At 38.5% G+C, this 21,124-nt stretch overlaps 1 protein-coding gene and 1 long non-coding RNA gene across 6 annotated transcripts in view; one reads left to right on the top strand and one right to left on the bottom strand.

Moving 5' to 3' along the window:
• LOC102158914 lies at window positions 15,662–17,344 on the bottom strand. Its single transcript, XR_002339478.1, has 2 exons — window positions 17,120–17,344; window positions 15,662–16,311 (listed from the first exon to the last, which is right to left on the bottom strand). It is a non-coding gene; the product is annotated as an uncharacterized LOC102158914 (long non-coding RNA).
• LNPK (protein lunapark) overlaps window positions 16,545–21,124 on the top strand; it is an 84,070-nt gene continuing 79,490 nt past the window's right edge. Inside the window, exon 1 of one of the 5 annotated variants that reach the window (XM_013984286.2) lies at window positions 16,545–16,694. The gene's annotated coding sequence lies outside the window, so the exon portion shown is untranslated. 5 annotated transcript variants of the gene reach the window in all.

Here is a 21,124-nt window from a genome sequence, read left to right as displayed (position 1 = left end):
GGTTTGTGAGATGTATTTACATAGTTTATAGCCACTCCTGGGGTTGTTGCTAGACATCTCAGGGTAAGATTAGTTGTTAGCATACTTCAGTTGCCCTTTGTGCTGACTTACTTGGCATGGTGATATGAAGGTGCAAGGCAGAGGCTACTACAAATCAGTTGTACTTGGATAGTGGGAATAGGTTGTCATGGAGCAGAAACAAGGTTTGCAATGTATGGAGCTAGAAGCTAGTCTGTGGAAAATTCTTTCAGTCATCAGATGAGTAAAATTATAAGTGGAAAACACTTATTAATAAAGTATCTTTTTGGAAGCCAAAAATTTAAACTGAAGATTTACAAAAGCTTCAAAATATCAAAAACTTTCTTATTAATTTGGAATGTATGCTAAATGTGCCAAAATCTTGAAGAAAAGAAAGCATTCATTAGAGCCAAGAAAATATAGGTGATTAAAATGACAGCAGAAGACATAAAGATTATGAGAATCAAGGCACTCCCAAAGAGAAAATTAAAAAAAAAAAAAAAAAAAGCAGGAGAAATAGAAAATAGTCAAGCAAAATACATTTTGGATAGTTAACATAGGTTGGAAAAAACTTCATGCTGATGACCTCATTGACTTTGATGAGGACTGTGGTCTTTGATTATAGCGTTTCACAAAAAGTAATAATGTTATTCAATACTTTAAAGACAACTTTTTCTTCCAAAATTGTGCTTCCAACAATATTTATATAGAATCAAACAGAATGTAAAATAAGCAAAAGAGATGTTTCTCAAAAAAGATATTTTGAAAAAACAACTTTAAATGGTCATACTGTTATGTGATTCCAGCTGTTTTTTCCCCAGGCAAAAACAAAGGTCATAAATATTGTTTGTAAATTATTTTCAACAAGACACTGGATGAGTTTTCAGACTAAATGAATATATTAAAAGCCCTCAAAATCTGTGACTATTTTATCGAGCACAAGACAGCTATTTTTTCCTTAGGCTATCCAGAAATAAGAAAACAACTAAATAACAGTCCATGTGATTTTGAAGAGCTAAAAGGAGTAGCCAAGGTTGTTGCATTTTTTTTTTTCTCTCTTTTTTTTTTAGGGCCGCACCTTCTAGGCATATGGAGGTACCCAGGCTAGGGGTCCAATTGGAGCTACAGCTGCCAGCCCATACCATAGCCACAGCAATGCACTATCCGAGCTGCGTCTGCGAACTACACCACAGCTCACAGCAATGCCAGATCCTTTACCCACTGAGCAAGGCCAGGGATCCAACCGCAACCTCATGGTTCCTAGTTGGATTCGTTTCTGCTGCGTCATAATGCGAACTCCGAGGTTACCGCATTTTTAAGAGACCCTTCAGAGGTCATGATGAAATAATGATCATGAATCAAGTAACAAAAATTTAATGGGAATCCTAGAAATAATTGTTAAGTTTAACTCATTTTGCATGAGAATTTGGAAAAATGCCCCAAATGGGGGAAAAGTAACAGTTTATGAAGAATGAATAGAAATAATGGGAAAATATTTATATAATGAAAGTGTTAACAGATAAATAAACCAAAACCCAAATACTGTTCCATTTTTGTAGATTCTAGGCTGGATGTGTTTGACTCTGATTAGCTGGCCATTATTATCCTCTACTGCTATGATTGAAAAACTATGTATATTGTTAAACTTTTCCAACTGAAAACCAGCTTGTGTCTTTATTCAACGATGTGAAATAGCTTTTGGAAATGGTAATGTGTGGCTGAAAACATTCATGGAGTATTGTCCAACAACGTGGCAGCTATGAAAGGTGAAGAAAAGGGCTCCTAGCACTTTTTGAAGATATTAACAAGTGCAGGATATACAGCATGTGCAGCTCATTCCTTTAATCTGGTAAGAGAAAAAGCTGCTTCAACAGTTGTTAATCACAGCTGTTATTGTGATTTGGCATTTTATGACAGTTATTTTCATTTACAATTGGCATTTTACGACAGTTATTTTCATTTCCGGTTCCTCTCATAAATGGAGTGTTTTACATACACATCAACTTAGATTAAAAAAGTGTAATACAATGGTTATGTTCAAGCTTTGCAACATGGGTCAAGGACATTTTATGGACTCTAAAATACATTTTTCAAAGATTGAAAGAAAAATTCCAACACACACAAAAACCAAAAAGCTTATTAAAAAAATTGACAGCAAGCAGATAGATCATTAAAACTGCAAAATAGGAATACACTTTGAAATGTTTCTATATTTAAGAAATTTTCATCACTTTATTTGAATTACATAAAGGGGACCATCTTTTGTCATCTTTAAATCCATTTATAAAGAACTGAGAAAAAATTCAGATTAAAAATTAATGGACTATTTGTGGCTGTGGCTGTGGCTGTGAAGTAGGCCAGCAGCTATAGCTCTGATTCGACCTCTAGCCTGGGAATCTCCTTGTGCTGCAGGTGTGGCCCTAAAAAGACCTTAAAAAAAAAAAAAAAATTAATGGACTATGAACCAAAAGTGGAAAAGGAAAGCAATTAAGTTAATAGAAATTATTCTGATATCAACAAGTATTTGTGGAGTTCCCGTCCTGGCTCAGCGGAAATGAAGCTGTCTAGGAACCATGAGTTTGCGGGTTTGATCCTTGGCCTCGCTCAGTGTGTTAAGGATCTGGTGTTGCCATGAGCTGTGGTGTAGGTTGCAGATGAGGATTGGATCTGATGTTGCTGTGACTCTGGTGTAGGCCAGCAACTGTAGCTCCAACTGGACCCCTAGCCTTGGAACCTCCATATGCCCCAGGTGTGGCCTTAAAAAAAAAAGTATTTGTAACAAAAACGACTTCAAATCATCATAAAAAGCAGGAATTCACTAGATGGAGAGATACATGTCAAATACAAGTGATGAATAGGCTCTTGGGTTGTTTGATAATGCAATTAATGAGAGGAAGGAATCATATGAACACACTAAAAGGAGTTAAAGCTGTTTCTGATTTGACACATACATGATTACTTTGAAAAAAGTAATATAAAACTCATAATATGCCATTACAACAAGGACATTAAAAATGAGTAGTAACTCTTATTGATTCAAAGAATATTCTTTTCTTTTCCTTTTTAGGACCATGCCAATGGCATACAGAAATTTTCAGACTAGGAGTCAAATCAGTCTATGCCACAGCAATGTGGGATCCAAGCCACGTCTGCAACCTACACCACAGCTCACAGAAAGGCCCGATCCTTAATCCACTGAGCAAGGCCAGGGATCAAACCGAGTCCTCGAGGATACTAGTCTGGTTTGTAATCCACTAAGCCACAACGGGAACTCTTAATTGAAAGAATATTTTTGATTTATTACTGCACAAAGAAACTTGAAAACCCTGACATCTTACTGTGCCTATCTGAAAAAACTAACAACCTTAAAGCACTTTCCCCAAACTTGACAACCATTCTTAAAATTTACATGATATTAACACAAAGTTGTTATATTTTCCTAAACTGTCAATAATGCAAAAAATTTTAATCAACCAAAAGATTGAATTATCTTTCTATTCTTTATAGAAAATGATATTACAAAGTCATTGTCACATGAAGAGGTAGTTAAAAAGTAGCAGATTGAACTCCTGATGTGGCCACAACGTGAGCCCACTAAGGCCTTCTTCTGCTGATTACAACTGAAAATGCTAGACAGCATGCAAAGAGAAACTATCTGAAGACTTTGAAAATTAAAGAAAAGCAAAAGATTGGAGAAAGGAGTCAAAACCCGACTGAAGTGAGTTGTGTGGGGGTAAGTTTCCTACTTTTTCCCTTTTTTTGGGTCATGGTCTTAAGCTCAGTGTGGGCTCCTGGCACAGCAGGGCATCCACACTGCAGACAGCGACAACTTAGAGAAATCCCATCTGTGTGTCCAGAAGACCAGGAATGGGGATCCCTATGGGCCAAAGAGTGTGAGGGTAATATTCTCCTGTTTTACTTCCTTTTGTCTATGTTTGTGGCTTACAGAGCTCTGGCCTATAGTGGAACTGAAGCTGTGGGTTTCCTGCCTTTCTCTCCAGAGAGAAGTTGAGAAAGGGGAGCTCAGGGCCAGAGAAGGTAGGGAGAATCCCTGTTTGTTCATGTTTTTTTTAAGCCTTCCTTTTTTTTCTCTCCGCCTTGCCCCATGGGTGGCCCCAATTGTGGGAACTATGCAGCAGCATGAGCATCTAGAAATCCAAAAGGAATCCCATTTTTCTCGCCAGAGGAAAAAGGGCTCCTGTGGGCAGGACAGTGTGGGAGAAATCCCTGAGGGGAGAGACTTGGAAAAGATGACCCCCACCCCCGCCCCCAGACCCATCACTGAGTTGCACCTGTGTGGGTGAACTGTTTTAACTCACAACACTTCTGACACCAATTTTTTTTTTTCTTACACCAACCAATTTTCCAACTCTGTGGACATCAACTGGGTGTTCACCAATCACTTCAGTTCTGACACTAATTACTAGAAATTAGCATCAGACACTACAGGTTTAAAGTGCTAGGTCCTGGAAGATGTCCGTCACTTCAGATGCCAGTCACAAGGATTGGGTCCCCAGGTTACAAATCAGGGGTTCCTAAAACCCTCCTCCCTCAGGTTCAGTGATTTGCTCAAAAACAGCTCATAGAACTAAGGAAAATAGTTTAGTTACCAGTACTAGTTTATCATAAAGGATACAACTCAGGAACAGCCAAGAAATGGCAAAAAGACAAAACAAAAAAAAAGTACCAAAAAATCATGAAATATTTAGATGTAAATCTAACAAAAATATGCAGGATCTGTATGTCAAAAACTACAAAATAATGATGAAAGAAATCAAAGAAGTTCTGTTTTTTTTTTTTTTTTTGGTCTTTTTGCCTTTCGAAGGCTGCTCCCATGGCATGTGGAGTTTCCCAGGCTAGGGGTCAATTGGAGCTGTAGTTGCCGGCCTACACCACAGCCACAGCAACGCAGGATCTTAGCCACATCTGGAACCTACACCACAGCTCATGGCAACGCCGGATCCTTAACCCACTGAGCAAGGCCAGGGATCAAACCTGCAACCTCATGGTTCCTAGTCGGATTTGTTAACCACTGAGCCACGACGGGAATTCTTCAAAGAAGTTCTAAATAGATGGAGAGAAATACTCTGTTCTTGGACTGGAAGACTCAATATTGTTAATAGGCCAAATTTCCTCAAACTAATTCATATATTCAATGCAATTCCAATAAAAATCATAGAAATTTTTTCCCTAGGAATTTATAACTGTATTTAACTTCCATATAGAACTAGAATAGCCAAAACAATTTTTTAAAAGAACAAAGTTGAAGGAGTCGCACTATCTCATTTAATTACTGTAAAGTTATAGTAGTTAAGATGGTGTGGCAAATGGCAAAAATATAGAACATTGGATCAATGGAAAGAAAGGGAAGAAAGAGGAGGGCCAGAAATAGATCCACAGATACATAGTAAACTGATTCTTGACAAAATGCAAAGACAAATCAATAGAAAAATGGTAAGCTTTTGAACAGTTGCTGCTGAAACAATTTGACATTTATATGCAAAAAAACTAAGAAACTGAACTGCAACTCATACCTCACACCTTAGAGAAAATTAACTCATAATGAATCGTAGACCTAAAAGCAAAATCTTAAAGCATAAAACATGTAGATGAAAACTTAGGAAAAAGTCTTTGTGATCTTGTGTTAAATAAAGATTTCTTAGATATGACATTAAAGGCACAACCCATAAAAGAAAAAATGATAAATTATCTGCATTAAAATTAAGAATATATAGAGTTTCCTAGTGGCACAGCTGTGGTGTGAATTTCATCCCTGGCCCAAGAACTTCTGTATGCCATGGGCAAGGCCAAGAAAAAAAAGAAAGAAATTAAAAAAAAGAATTTATGCTCTTTGCCTAATGTACAGCACAGATAACTATATCCAATATCTGTGATAAACCATAATGGAAAAGAATATGAATATATTCCTTTATATATTTATAAAGGAATCACTTTGTATTAATTTTATAGAAATTAAAATAGCTTTGTAAATCATCTAGACTTCAATAAGATAAATTTAAAAAAGAATTTGTTCTTTTTTTTTTTTTTTTTTTTTTGGCTTTTTAGGGCCACACCTGAGGCATATGGAGGTTCCCAGGCTAGGGGTCCAATAGGAGCTGTAGCTGCCGGCCTATGCCACAGTCACAGCAACATGGGATCCTTAACCCACTGAGTGAGGTCAGGGATCAAACCCACAACCTCATTGTTCCTGGTCGGATTTGTTTCTGCTGCGCCATGATGGGAATTCCAATTTATGCTCTTTGAAAGACACTTAAGTGAATGAATAGACAAGGCACAGATGGGGGAAATATCTGAAAGTTGCACATATCATTTTTAATGATTAAACTAATATCTAGAATTTATAAAGAATTTTCAAACTCATTAATAAAAAGACAGATAATATAATTTAAAAATGGGCAATTTTTTGAAGAGATAATTCCCTGAGTATGACCTATTTGGGGAATAAAGAGAAAACTGTACAGCTGGTGTGTCCACAAAGGTAGCACCTAGAGATGGTTTGGGCCCTGAATACACTATCCAGGAAGTTGGTCTTTAATTTGTAAATAAGTATCGGGTCTGATTTCAGTATTGCCATAGCATGGGGCCTTTTCTAGAATCATGTACATATACAGAAAACTAGTGCTTTTGAATACGTCTTCTAAAGTGAAGTTCCTTTTACACTTTGGCTCAAAAGTATTCTTAAAGCTTTTTTTTTTTTTGTCTTTTTGCTATTTCTCGGGCTGCTCCTGTGGCATATGGAGGTTCCCAGGCTAGGGGTCGAATAGGAGCTATAGCCGCCAGCCTAAGCCAGAGTCACAGCAACTCGGGATCCGAGCTGCATCTGCAACCTACACCACAGCTCACGGCAACGCTGGATCGTTAACCCACTGAGCAAGGCCAGGGATTGAACCCGCAACCTCATGGTTCCTAGTCGGATTCGTTAACCACTGAGCCACGACTGGAACTCCTTCTTAAAGCTTTTTAACTTGTTCACAATTCAGCTGCATACAGAACCATATGGAATTTTATTTATATATATGCTTATTACAGATGGAATGATATAGCTTGGATTAGAAGTTTGGTTTAGTGTCTACTGTTCGGGAAAACTAGTTCTTAAGATTTATAAGAAATGAGTTGTTTAGTTAGGATTTCCTGTTGCCTAATTTTAGAGGTTTCTCAAACAAATCAGTCCTACACTTTTTCTCATGTATTGGGTTCATGCCTCAAAGCAGCAAGTCTTTTCCTTTATCCTTATCTTTAGTTTTTCTTCTTTCCTCATTTCTTAGAACTTCGTCTTTAATTTTTCACATCTCTTTTTCTTTCTTCCTTCAAGCTTTTGCAGTCTTTTTCAAATCCCTGGCATTTCTCAGTTCTGTTTTTATAAGACATTTTTCTTTTATACCCACTCTTCCATTGGTGATCACTTGTAAATCACCATGACAATATTTTTTCCTGTTAGCTACTGCCTGCACATGTTTTACTAAGCTCCTCAGGGCAGAAAATTTGTCTTCCATATTTTATGCTTTGTAAAGTGCCATGTACTCTTATGACTTCTATTAACAATAAATCTAAGTATGAATTAGCTACATCTTCCTTGTTTTATGTGTAAGCTTTACATGCATACAAGAGAAGACAAGTTTCACCAGCTCCCTGATTTTGTCATGTGTATCATTATTTTTTAGGTAGCATTAGAATGCCATCTTTTGGAATTACTGGGCAGCAAGCCAATAATTTATTGTAACCTACTTATTTCACATATGTATTTTCCAGAACAAGCAAATTATTTTTTTCATTTTAAGAAGGAAATGTTTTTTCAGTAAACTAGATTGAGCTCACATGGAATTGTCTACATGTCAGGATACATTGTGCTCTAATTTTATTTTCTTTATTTAAAAAAAATTTGGCCACACAGCATATGGAAGTTCCCTAGCCAGGGATTGAATCTAAGCCATAGCTGCGACCTGCACCATAGCTGTGGCAACACCCGATCCTTAACCCACTGTGCTGGGCTGGGGATTGAACCCACGCCTCTGCAGCAACCAGAGCTACTGCAGCTGGATCCTTAACCCACTGTACCACAGCGGAAACTCCTTGTGTTTTATTTATTTATTTAAATTTTTGGCTGCCATTGCAGCCCATGGATTTCCTGGGCCAAGGATCAGATGTGATCCACAGTTGTGACCATGTTTCAGCTGTGGCAGTGCTGTATTCCTAACCCACTGTGTTGGCCAGGGATTGAACTTGACATCCCAGCATCATTGTGCCACAGTGGTAACTCTCTATTTTATTTTATTTTATTTTTTGGGTTGGAGGGCCCCACCTGCAGCACATGGAAATTCCCAGGCTGGAGTTAAATCAGAGCCGCAGCTGCCATCCCATGTCACAACCACAGCAATGTGGGATCTGAGCCATGACTTTGACCTACACCACATCTCATGGCAATGCTGGATTGTCAACCCACTGAGCAAGACCAGGGATTGAACCCACATCCTCATGGATACTAGTTGGGTTCATAACCCAGTAAGTCACAATGGGAACTCCCATGTTCTAATTTTAAATCATGCCTTTCAGACACAAATGGTCCCTGAACTTATGCATTGTATATAATCTAGGAAACTTTAATGTTAGACTTGATGAATGTCAGTATCAAAATACATGGATATTTTCAGTTATTTCATAGCAGTCTAGACTTTATTTCTTCACTTAATAAAGTGAGGAAATACATTTTTTATTATTATTAAAGTACAGTTGATTTACAACATTTTTTCAAGTTCTTTTGTACAGCAGAGTGATCCAATCACACACATTTCCTTCGCTGTACAGTAGGATCCCATTGCCTGTCTATTCTATTGCATCCAAAACCCCCCAAAATGCCCATCCATCCCACTCCCTCCCCTTTTACCTTGGGAACTGCAAGTCTGCTCTTCTTGGCCATGATCTGTTTGTTTTTTGTTTCTTTGTTTCTTATTTTTAGATAGGATCATCTGTTCCATATTTTAGATTCCACAAATTTGTGATATCATATGGTATTTGTCTTTTTCTTTCTGACTTACTTCATTTAGTATGAGAGTCTCTAGATCCATCCATGTTGCTGTATATGGCATTAGCTTGTTTTTTTTATGGCTAGGTAATATTCTATTGTATATATGTACCACTTCTTCTTAATCTGTTCATCTGTTGATGGACATTTAGGTTGTTTCCATGTCTTGGCTATTGTGAATAGTGCTGCTATGAAAATAGGGGTGCATGTATCTTTTTCAATGAAAGTTTTGTCTGGATATATGGCCAGCAGTGGAATTGCTGGATTATATGGTAGCCTCTATATTTAGTTTCCTGAGGTACTTCCATACTGTTTTCCACAGTGGTTTTACCAATTTACATTCTCACCAACAGTGGAGGAGGGTACCTTTTTCTCCACACCCTCTTTAGCATTTGACTTGTTAATGATGGCCATCCTGACTGGTGTGAGGTGGTACCTCACTGTAGTTTTGATTTGCATTTCTCTGATAATAGTGATATTGAGCATTTTTTCATATGCCTGTTGGCCATCCGTATGTCTTCTTCAGAGTAATGTCCATTTTGGTCTTCTGCCCATTTTTCAATTGGGTTGTTTGTTTTTTGTTGTTTCTTTTCTGTTGTTGAGTTGCATGAGTTCTTCGTATATTTTGGAGATTAGGCCCTTGTCTGCTGCATCATTTGCAAAGATTTTCTCCCATTCTCTGGGTTGTCTTTTCTTTTTTTTTTTTTTTTTGTGGTTTCCTTTGCTGTGTAAAAGCTTTTGAGTTTGATTAGGTCCCATTGGTTTATTTGTGTCTTTATCGTCATTATTCTGGGAGGTAGATCAAACAAGATATTACTGTGATTTAAGTCAAAGAGCATTTTGCCTATGTTTTCTTGCAGGAGTTTTACAGTGTCTGGCCTTATATTTAGGTCTTTAATCAATTTTGAGTTTATTTTTGTATATGGTGTTAGTGTTCTATTTTCATTCTTTTACATGTAGCTTTCCAGTTTTCCCAGCACCATTTATTGAAGAGGCTATTTTTCTTCCACTGTATGTTCTGTCCTTCTTTGTCATAGATTAGTGGACCATAGGTACTTGGGTTTATATCTGGGCTTTCTATCCTGTTCCAATTGTCTATATTTCTGTTTTTGTGCCCCTCACTTTTTGTTTTATGGGAATGTGGGAACTACATTTAGCTCACATTTGCCTCTAGAGCATGGGATGGATGAGCCTCAAAGTGAAGTGAGCAAATTTCTGCAGCAAAAGCTCTTGGCTTTTGATGCTGTGCTTTTTCCAATTTGTTGTCCCTCTCCTCCCAAGCACTATCTGTCTATCTACAAAACCCTTCAGAGACAGCTGAGAGTAACCTCAAGTGCCATCTTCCTTAGATATAAAATTTTAGAAGACAAGAGAATATTTTAGTGATCTTAGGGTAAAAGATCTCTTAAACAGGAAACAGATACCACTGATTATAAAGGAAAAGAGTGATATACTGAACTCAATTAAGAATTTATTTTTGTCAAAAGACATTATAGAGTGAAAAGGCAAACCAAAGAGTGGAAAAAATACTTGTAGCACATATAATCAACCAAAGACTTGTTTCCACATTATATAATCAATTAATACAAATCAATAGAAAAAGTTAACCCAAAATAAAAATGGGCAAACACCTGAACAATGAACAATGCTCATATGAAAAGATGCTGTTCTTTATTAATAATCAGGGAAATGCAAAACAGTGCCACAATAAGTGGCATTACATATCCATTAGATTGGCAAAAATTAAAATGTTAGATAATTCAAGTATTGGTGAGGATGTAGAGATTTTTAATTAAAAATTTTTTAAAATTAAATTTTATTGGGTTATAGCTGATTTACAATAGTGTGTTAGTTTTAGGTGTATAGCAAAGTGAATCAGTTATATGGAAATTTTGTATGTTATTGTTGATTATATAAGTCGGCACAATCCTTTTGAAAAATTTTGGCATAGTCCTATAAAGCTGAACGTAAACATACCCTATGAACCAGAAATTCTATACCAACATAAAGACTCTACAGAAATCTATGTTTATATGCTTCAGAACACACACACACACACACACACACACACACACACATTCGTAACGGCACTGTTTATAATTATCCCAAAGCTGGAAATAAACTGTAGGTCCACCAACAGTAGAATAGATAAATAAATTATGGTATATCAATGCAATATATTATCCTACAGCAATGACAAAGAATAAATTACAGCTACATCCACATGGATGAATCTTTTTTTTTTTGGCCATGCCTGTGGCTTGCGGGAGTTCCCAGGCTGGGGATCGGACCCACGGCATAGCAGCGACCCAAGCTGAAGCTGCAGTGACAATGCTGGATCCTTAGCCCACTGTACCACAAGAGAACTTCACATGGCTGAATCTTAGAGACATAACTTTGGTTAAAAAAGTCCAAGATGTGAAAAAAAAAAACCTTACTGTATGATTCCATTTACATAGAGTTTAAAAACAGGCAGAAGCCATATTGTTTAAGAGTGAGTAATTAGGCAATAAAACTCTAAGGGAAAGCAAGAAAGTGAATATGTTACTAAGTGGTTATCCTTAGGTACTTGAGGGTTATAAGGGAAGGGGTACTTTGAGGCTTTGTGGTGTTGGTAATGTTCTACTTTTTGAGCCAGTGAAGGTTACATGAGTGTTTGGGTTATAGTAGTACACTTTAAGTAGTACACTTCTGTTTAATGAGCTTTTCTGTGTGTTTGCTATATTTCCCATCACAAAAATAATTGTAATCTTTTCTGCCCATATTTTCTGATTCTTCCTCTACATCTATAGTGCCTCATAGAGAAACAGAGTTGTTACAACAAGACTACGTAGAAAACAAACAATTCGGTCTTGAAAAACAAAATGCTTACCAAGAGTAAAAAAAAGCTTTGCTGAGAGTGAAACACAGCATTTAAACCAACTTCTCTCCCAACCCTAGCCAAGTTAGCTAAAAACAAACAAACCCCGAACTGGAGCCTAACACTGAAGAATACTGGGGTGGCGGGGGGGCGCAGGGAGGGAAGGATGAGGATGATGGCAGTGGTGGAAAAAGCGAGCTTCAGAGTAGGCTGAGCACCATTTCAGAGGACAGGGTGGGAGCCCTGGGCTAGGGGCCAGGAAAGCTGTTACCACAGCAGCCTGTGAAGGCTTCCTGCTGCTTACGTTTGCATAGTACAACAGGAGACACCAGCTTCCCTCTGAACTGCTGGGTAGAGAGCCTAGGACACCTCTGTCAAAGGTGGGGGGGGTGAAATCTTGGGCCACTTGGTTGCTATACCTTCTCCATTTCTTCAGTCCTCCCATCCCTCCTATCCCGAGAGATTTTAGTTTGCAGGGCCCAAGAGTACCCCCCTATGTATATACATATGTATATATATATATAATTTTTTTTTCTTTGTAGGACCACACCTGTAGCAAAAGGAAATTCCCAGACTAGGATCGAATTGGAGCTGCAGCTGCTGGCCTATGTCACAGCCACAGCAACACTAGATCCAAGCCACATTTGTTACCTAGGAGGCAGCTTGCAGCAATGTCAGATCCTTAACTCACTGAGGGAGGCCAGGGATTGAACTGGCATCTTTACAGACACTATGTCGGATTCATAACGTACTAAGCCACAATGGTAACTGCAGAGTTTATGTTTTAATAAGCACTTTGGATAATTCATGCAGATGGCCTCTGGCACTGGGGTATTGTTGCCCAGAGGAACTCCTTGATAAGAAGGTAAGAATCACCAGTGGCACTTGGTGGCAATTTTTAAATCCAAATTTCTGGGCCCCATACCAGACTTATACAATCAGAATCTTAGGGTGGAAGACTGAGAATTTTTTTTGTTTTCTTTTGGCCACGCCCATAGCATGTGGAAGTTCCCAGGTCAGGGATAGAACTTGAGCTACAGCAATGACCTGAGCTGCTGTAGTGACAACACTGTATCCTTAACTTGTTTGGCCACAAGGGAACTTCAAGAATTTGTTTTTTCAGGAGTTCCTATTATGGTGCATCGGAAATGAATCCGACTGGTAACCATGAGGTTGCAGGTTCAATCCCTGGCCTTGCTCAGTGGGTTAAGGATCTGGTGTTGCCATGAGCTGTGGTGTAGTTTGCAGACATGGCTTGGATCCAGTGTTGCTGCAGCTGTGGTGCAGGCCAGCAGCTGTAGCTCCAATTCAACTCCTAGCCTGGGAACCTCCATATGCCGCAAGTGCGGCCCTAAAAAAGAAAAAAAGCAAAAAACCCCTCAATTTGTTTTTTCAATGAAGGCCCCAGGCAATTTTAAATTCTGGGGAACTTCTCTAAAGACTTCCACTTTTTCTTTCATTTTCCGCAATATATTTAAAAACGTTTATAATAAGATATTTTCATTTTGAAAAAAATAAGTACCTTGTGGAAAAGAACCTATTACAAACTGTAAACTGCTTTTTTTGGTCCAGCCCAGACTTCTCCTTAAGTGTTGCAGACCCAGAGATCTATTTACATTTCTTCTTGAGGTCACAAAAACATGAGACTCAACATGTTCAAAATGAAATCTCCATTTTCCCCCAAACCTGACACTCTTTCAGTGTTCCCCACACTTCAGTGAGCATTGCTATTCACCCACTGGGCCTGCTAGAAATCCTGTCATTTTGTTTGTTTGTTTGTTTGTTTGTTTGCTTTTTAGGACCACACCCACAGCAAATGGAAGTTCTCAGCCTAGGGGTTCAATTAGAGCTGCAGCTGCCAGCCTACACCACAGCCACAGGAACTCAGGATCCTAGCCATATTTGCCCACATCCTCATGGATACTAGTCAGTTTTGTTAACTGCTGAGCCACAATGGGAACTCCTGAGGTCCTGCCACTTCTGGCTTCTTCCTCTCCTTCAATCCCCATTCATTCCACTCCACCATATCTAAATTAATTCCTAAGACCTCCCATTTTACTTCCTAAATTGTTCCATTTTCCCTTGTGCCCATCCCAGTCCACTTGAGCCACTTACCACCAACACCAACCATGACCCATAGATCCTAACTGATCCAAGGCTGGCCCTGTTCAGGTTCCTAACTGCAACTGGAATGATCTTTTCAAAACACAGATCTGATCAGGTCAAATCCCTTCCCCCAAACTTCTCTCAAGAAAAAGATGAAGGTTCTCAGTATGGCCAATCAAGTCCTGCTTAGTCTGTTCTTTAGCTAACTATTCTCTAGCCACAGTGGCCTCCTTTGAGTCTGAAGCTTGCACTCTTTCCTCCTGAAAAAAGGCCTTTGTGCATGTTCCCTCTGTTTTCTCTTCTCCTTTCTTTAGATTCTCATCCTTTAGACCTCTATTCCAGTGGGACCTCCTCAAGGATGGCTCACCTTTTCTGACAAGATCAGTGAATGACCCTAATGTAAGCTCTCATAGTACCTATCTCTTGCAATTTTCATTTATCTAATGTGACTCACTTATTTGTTGGATTAGACCTTTTCAAATTCCTTTTCCCAGAATAGTTTCCTTGCTCATCTTCTTTGTTCTTTAGATTTCACTTCCTGAACCTATCCCAGAACTATTTAGGATTAATAGGGGATAACTCTACAATATTGGGACTCAGTTAAAGCATCACCTTCATTGGCTTTCCCACATCCCTTCTGGATGCGTATCATTAACATTAGCCTGTACTACAACATTTATTTACCTTATATTGCATTTTTTGTTTTCTTGCAGGTTTCTCTCAGTAGTGTCAGCTGCTTTAGGACAATTGTTTCATTTATCTCTGTATCCTTAGCATTTAACACAGGGTCTTATCCTCAATAAATATTTGGAATGACCCTTATGGTGCACATGCTTATTTCTGTTTCTAATGTCTCTTCTCACTGTATCTGACAAAGTCTTATCATTTAATATAAAGGAAGAAGTATTATAGTATTACCTTCAACAATATATTGTATAATTTTTCTACTTTTCAGTTGATTCAATTGAAAACTGACACCTTAAAAGGTTGTTGGGAGGACTAAGAGAGTTGATGATTCCATTATTTCTCCCCTTGTCAATCAAAACTTCTCATCTTCTAGATCAATTACCTAGGGAATTTTTGTCTCAGGAATAGGTTTTTTGGAATCTATTGCACCCAGCTAGCTCTTCTCCCCTTCTATTTTTGTCCCATTTACATTAGATCTTGACAGTTCAATTAAAACTACAAAACAAATTATTAGCGAGTAGAAAATAATTCCTTATTCTCTTAGGAAGAGATCATCCTGAGGTGGGGAGATGTATTTGCATAACTGCACAGGCCTTTTTTTAAACAAACAAAACTTTGAATTGCAAAGGATGAAAAACAAAATGGTTAAATTTTCATGCCAAAATAGATAAAATGTTTTCTTCTCATTTTCTTTTAGATTTGTAAAGTGACCCAGATTACACAAGAAGAAACTTTGGTTCCCTTCCCCTCACATTTACAAGGCTGGAACTAAAGATTTTAGCAGTTAAGGAACTCCACAGTGAGTCATCTGATAGCTTCCAGTATAATAAATTATTCTTACCAAGTAGATACTATGCTCACTTTCTTTTACTTAACCTGTTTGGTGTCAAGGTTTAAACATAGCATATTAAAATGATTATACTCTTTAAAAATAATGGACACTTTAAAAATTATTTTAAAATGTGTATGTAACTAAATAGAAAAATCCCATGAAAAATATCTGTACACAGGGGTTAAACATGACAAAAGCTTTTGCTGAAGTTTCTCTACGCCCACACAACTTAGTGCGGTTCAAGTACCATTTGTTATTTAGACCTGTCATTCCCAGTTGACTAGGAAATTTAATGCTTTTTAGCCACTGTTTTAAAACTGAGGCAAATAAAACCTGGGTGGTTTATTTGCGGGCCTAGTACCAGCACCTGTGACAGGAGTGTTCTTGGCTAAGAGTTTTAAGATAGAAAAATCAGCTTATGTTGTTATCCACAGGCTTTAAATCAATATCATTGTGCCTTTGACGCTAACCACACACTGGTGAGGTAAGCATCCAGTCACAAAAGACCCTTTTTGACGTCCAGAAGTCATAAAAGCCTCAAGCACTCCTGGAGTCTAGGCTGAATTTCTCCGCTGGCATGTTTGGGAACTGGTCTCTTCCAAGCTGTGTAGTATTAACTTGCTCTTCTGGCGGCTGGACGACAGCTGATTGGTGACTCTTCGGGGCGGACTCATCTCCACCCCCAAGCCCGCTCTTCTATCTCTCGGTCTAGGACCATCAGGACTAATTTTGGGGTTTTCTTTAGCCGGTGAGACTTGGCAGAACAGGCTGTAAAAGAAAACGAAGCAGAGGAGGAGCAAGAAGTAACCCCTTTGGTAAGAGTCATAATAAATGGCAATCCACCTCTGAGATGCGACGATGAGCACCCTACTTGGCCACGGAAACCACAGGGACAACTGCCCTGGGGCCAACTGTCCGCCGCGCCCCCAACTGCCCGCCCGGTCACGATCACGTGACGGGGGAGCGGCGCGCGCTGGCCGCGGCTCCGATTGGCCGGCGGCGGGAGCGCGGGGTTTGATGGGAAGGTGTTGGCCGGGCCTCCAGCTCTGTCAGGGGTGGCTGCTGCCTGCTCTGGAGGCGAGCTCCGTGGTGGCGGCCGAAGGTGGCAGAGGTGGACGCTAGCGCCGGGCTTTGCCCGCTTCTTGTTGAAGGTAGAGGGCTCAAAATGAAGGCCGGTGGGAGAGTTCGGCAGTGGGGAGGCGCTCTGAGCTTTTTCCTGGGAAATACTCTGCTGGTCCCCACGCTTGCTTCTCCCAGGCGCCTCCGCCCCACGCGGAGTGGCCTAGGAGCTCTGTGGCGGCGGCTAGTCGAACTCCTGCCCGGCTGCTCGTTCACCCAGTCTCGCCGCCGGATCCCCTTATTGTCCCAGCACAGTGGCAAGGGTGGCCCTGGAGTGCTGGAGACCCCTTTCTGTCTCCCAATGGGGAATTGGTTCCCCAGCCTTTTCTCGGAGATTTCGGGGTTGGGTGGGGCGGTGACTGGGACGAGCTGAGCATTGACTCTTTGGCCCACTTCTGTGTTTGAGAGAAAGGTCAGAAGGTTTTACACTAAGCTATTGCTTTGAGTGGGTTCTTACCCATGTGGTCTTTTTCTGAGTTGTGCGGCGGTGCCGAGAGTTGGAAAGATCGTGAGGGACCGAAAACTGTCAGTGTCATGCTGCTCGGCCCATCCTTGTGGGCGTGGATTGTGCGCTAGCTACTTAGAGAAGCCTCTGTACCTCTGTTGTCCTTATTTGAGCGACGGTGGGCGGTGTAAGGGGTGGAGGGAAGGGCGAGGTTTCGTGTGTGTCATGGACGAGGCAGAAGGGGAAGAACAAGAATTAAAACAACAGTAGTTTTAATTCTTGAACACTGCGTATGGGATTTGAGAGAGAGCTGGGATTAGCGAACTCAGTTTTGCTGATGGTGCTCTCACTGTACTAAGTAAAATCTGAGTCACAGAATTTTCCACGTTCCGCTTTTCCCAGTAGGCTTCTGTTTTGTGGCACCTAGTGTCGATTGTTTTCTCTTTTCCCTGTGGCCTGGGTGTCACCATTGGCAAAATTGTCGTCACAAAATTCAACAGCAGTTTGTATGGATGTGAGTAAGCTTGGTTTCAGGCATATGTTCAAACTGGCAGGGAATGCTAATCTCTTGTTCTCATCGACTCTCATATCTTCATTTTAGAACGAAGTCGATTTTGAACAATTTTCTCCTTTTTTTTGGAACACATTTTTTAAAAAACGAGTGACGCTTTTGAAATTAGAATTTCAAGTTTTCTCTGTCATCTACTGGGATCAGCCCAATGCTGTTAAAAACTTAGTGTTTATATATATTATTAACTTGAAAAAATGTAAGAAAAGGAAGAAATTATATGGCTTACTACAGGTATGATTTATTACAGAAATCTTTTAATCAAAGAGTCATTTTTTGTAGTATTTAATTCAGAATGAACATTGACTTACCATGAAGACTAGAACTTAATCATTATATAATAAAAGTGCTTTTAGAGCTGTATTTCTTTTCAGTGATTTTAGTTTTGAGTGATAAATGTGGTTTGGGATATTTCAGAATTGTCTTTCAGTTAGGATATTTGGAAGTTAGTGTTCTAGAATAGACACTTTTAATCTCAAGTTGAATAGTAAAATGCGTTGTAGTGGTGGTGTTGATGGTGACTGAATAGTTTCTACTTAAGTTTGGAACTTGATAAACATAAAAGTAAACTTCCTTTGCTGTTAAAGGCCTACGAAGTTATTTTTAATGAAGAGTCTTCAGATTATTTTGCTTTATTTTTTATACTGGAGAAAATGAGAACAATACAATTTCAGTTAAAATGCAAACTAATTTTATTTTCCAGTTTTAAAATTATGAAATAGGTCCTTTATAAGAAGTTAGAAATGTGTTCCATATGAGAAGTATTGCTGTACTACATGTGTTTTCTGGCAATAGTAATAATAATGACTATAATTTATTATGCACTTATTTGTTGGGCACTGTGCCAAGTGATAATGTAATTTCTTGTAATTCATAGAACAATTCTGTGAAGTGTACATATTTTCACCACTTTACAGACGCTGAAACTGAGGCTTAGAGAGTTTAGTTTACTGAAGATCACATAGCTAGTATGTGGTTGAGTCATATTTTGATTCCAGGCCTTTTTTATTCCACTATTTCGAAATGACTTGAAGTAAGCTGAAGATTTAAGAATAACATGTCCGAGATTCTGACACCTAAACCTGAATGTGAATAGCAGTTAGTAGAAAACATACAGATAATATGGTGAGCTTTATTACTTATTGAAAAACACGTTAGATGCATCCAGCTCCAAAGGTCATGTGAAGTCCCACTGTAATACCAGAGTGGAATCACTTGAGATTGAACCATCTGTCCACTCAAGGGCAAGCAAGTTGATTTATGCTTCAGAAAGAAATGCTAGTTATTTGATTCCCATGTATTTTCCATGTTTTGAAAGGAAGCAGAAATGGACTAGAAAACAGCAACAGCCACAACAGTAAAAACAATTTGTATCAAGAAATTAGTATGTCACCGGCTGTTGTAAATACTTTAGAATGCATTATGTCACTTAAAATTTTCAACATTTAAGAGGGCTGTTAACTATCACTCTTTTGCATATGAAGATAATAAATAACTGAGAGATTAGGTACCTTATTTACCCAAGGTTTCATAGTAATGGGCCGTAGGAATTGGAGTTAAGATGTTTGAGTGGCGAAGTGTTTGAAAATAGAAGAGGTATGAAATCAAAGGAATAGAGAAAATAATGAATTTATTTAATTTTGTTAGGCTTTCATATTTGTTGGAAAGTACTACGTTTACATGTGCATTATAGTAAGTCAAGCTTCTTTAACAAACGCTGGAATCTATAGAAAAATTTCTGGAACAATGAGGGTTGATTGGCTCTTTGATTATGAATATGGCATTGACTATTACCATGGTTGTTGTTCTAGAGGGCAAATTTAGAAGCACAATTCCCTCCTTCAGGGATCTTAAAGGGCAAGGCATAGTTTGTTTCATTAACAGCAAAACAATTCTCCAAGCAAATAATCAATGTCAAAGTTGCTATTAATTACAATATATGTATACATTTCCTATTATATGTATTTTAAAAGTGATATGCAGTAAACAAGTAGAGGCAGTGCTTGCAGACTTCTAGTACCAGTTCTGCCCTTAGTTGGAGCTGCATGGTTTTAGCACGTCATTTAGCTTTTCTTCCATGCAGATTTAAGCATTCAGATTTAATCAGATGAAGGCTTTGGGCTACATACTAACCCTTTCTCAGTAACTCTGTTTACCAGCTATTTGAGAATGTCTGAGGTTCTTTTATATATTTTATATATAAATATTCCAATCTAATCTATAGAAAGACTTTATTTCTGCTTTGAGTTATTAGAAATAGCTTGCTGCTTTTTTTGCCTTTTTAATTGAGTGTGGTTGATTTACAGTATCATAAAGTTTCAGGTGTACAACATAGTGACTTACAGTTTTTAAAAATTATACCCCATTTAGAGTTGTAAAATATTGGCTATATTTTCTGTGCTATACAATATATCCTTGTAACTTATTTTTTCTTTTTAATACGTAGTAGTTTGTACCTCTTTATCCTCCTACCCCTATCTTGTTGCTTTTTACAAAATCAAAACCTAAAATATATCTGGCTCCACTACTTAGTATCTTTGGGAACTTAGTGAAATTCTTCACTTCCATAGCCTCAGTTTTTTCATTTGTAAAATGGAATGATAGTAGTATCTAAATGATAAAATTCATGTAAAGCATTTGTTTTAGGGCCTCCTAGATTAAGTACTCACCAAGGTTCTAAATCATATTATTGTTGTCATTACTTTCAAATATTAAAAATCCTGATTTGTGATGGCTACAGACTTAACTGGGGGACAAATAACTGTTTCAAACCAAAATGTGTAGGTCAGTTGTATATAAAACACTGTGCTGTACACCATACATGTACGGTGTAATATATATATACTTTGAAAATACACAAGTTAAGGGGCTCGTCTGAATCTTCCCTCCTTAACCACCTTTCTTGGTGATTTTTAGCATCTTAAAGTTTTAAGATCTATTTAATGTCCTAACTCAGAAATTTATACTTTTGTTCACTAAAGTTTCTGGATTTCCTACAACCACATATTAGAAATTTGAATACTGGAGTTCCCGTCGTGGCGCAGTGGTTAACGAATCCGACTAGGAACCATGAGGTTGCGGGTTCGGTCCCTGCCCTTGCTCAGTGGGTTAACGATCCGGCGTTGCCGTGAGCTGTGGTGTAGGTTGCAGACGCGGCTCGGATCCCGCGTTGCTGTGGCTCTGGTGTAGGCCGGTGGCTACAGCTCCGATTGGACCCCTAGCCTGGGAACCTCCATATGCCGCGGGAGTGGCCCAAGAAATAGCAACAACAACAACAACAACAAAAAAGAGAAAAAAAAAAAAAAAAAAAAAGAAATTTGAATACTGAGTTATTACTGAAGGATTGAGTTACTATTGAAGGATTAATATTCATATTTAGATTGCAACTTGAATGTCGCTTATAACATTCTTTATATTTATAAACTTCAAAAAAATTCAGGACTGATTAT

Source organism: Sus scrofa, chromosome 15, assembly GCF_000003025.6.
Source record: "Sus scrofa isolate TJ Tabasco breed Duroc chromosome 15, Sscrofa11.1, whole genome shotgun sequence".
Lineage (NCBI taxonomy): Eukaryota > Metazoa > Chordata > Mammalia > Artiodactyla > Suidae > Sus > Sus scrofa.
Note: the sequence above shows the minus strand (reverse complement) of the source record. Positions and strands in the feature narration are given on the sequence as shown.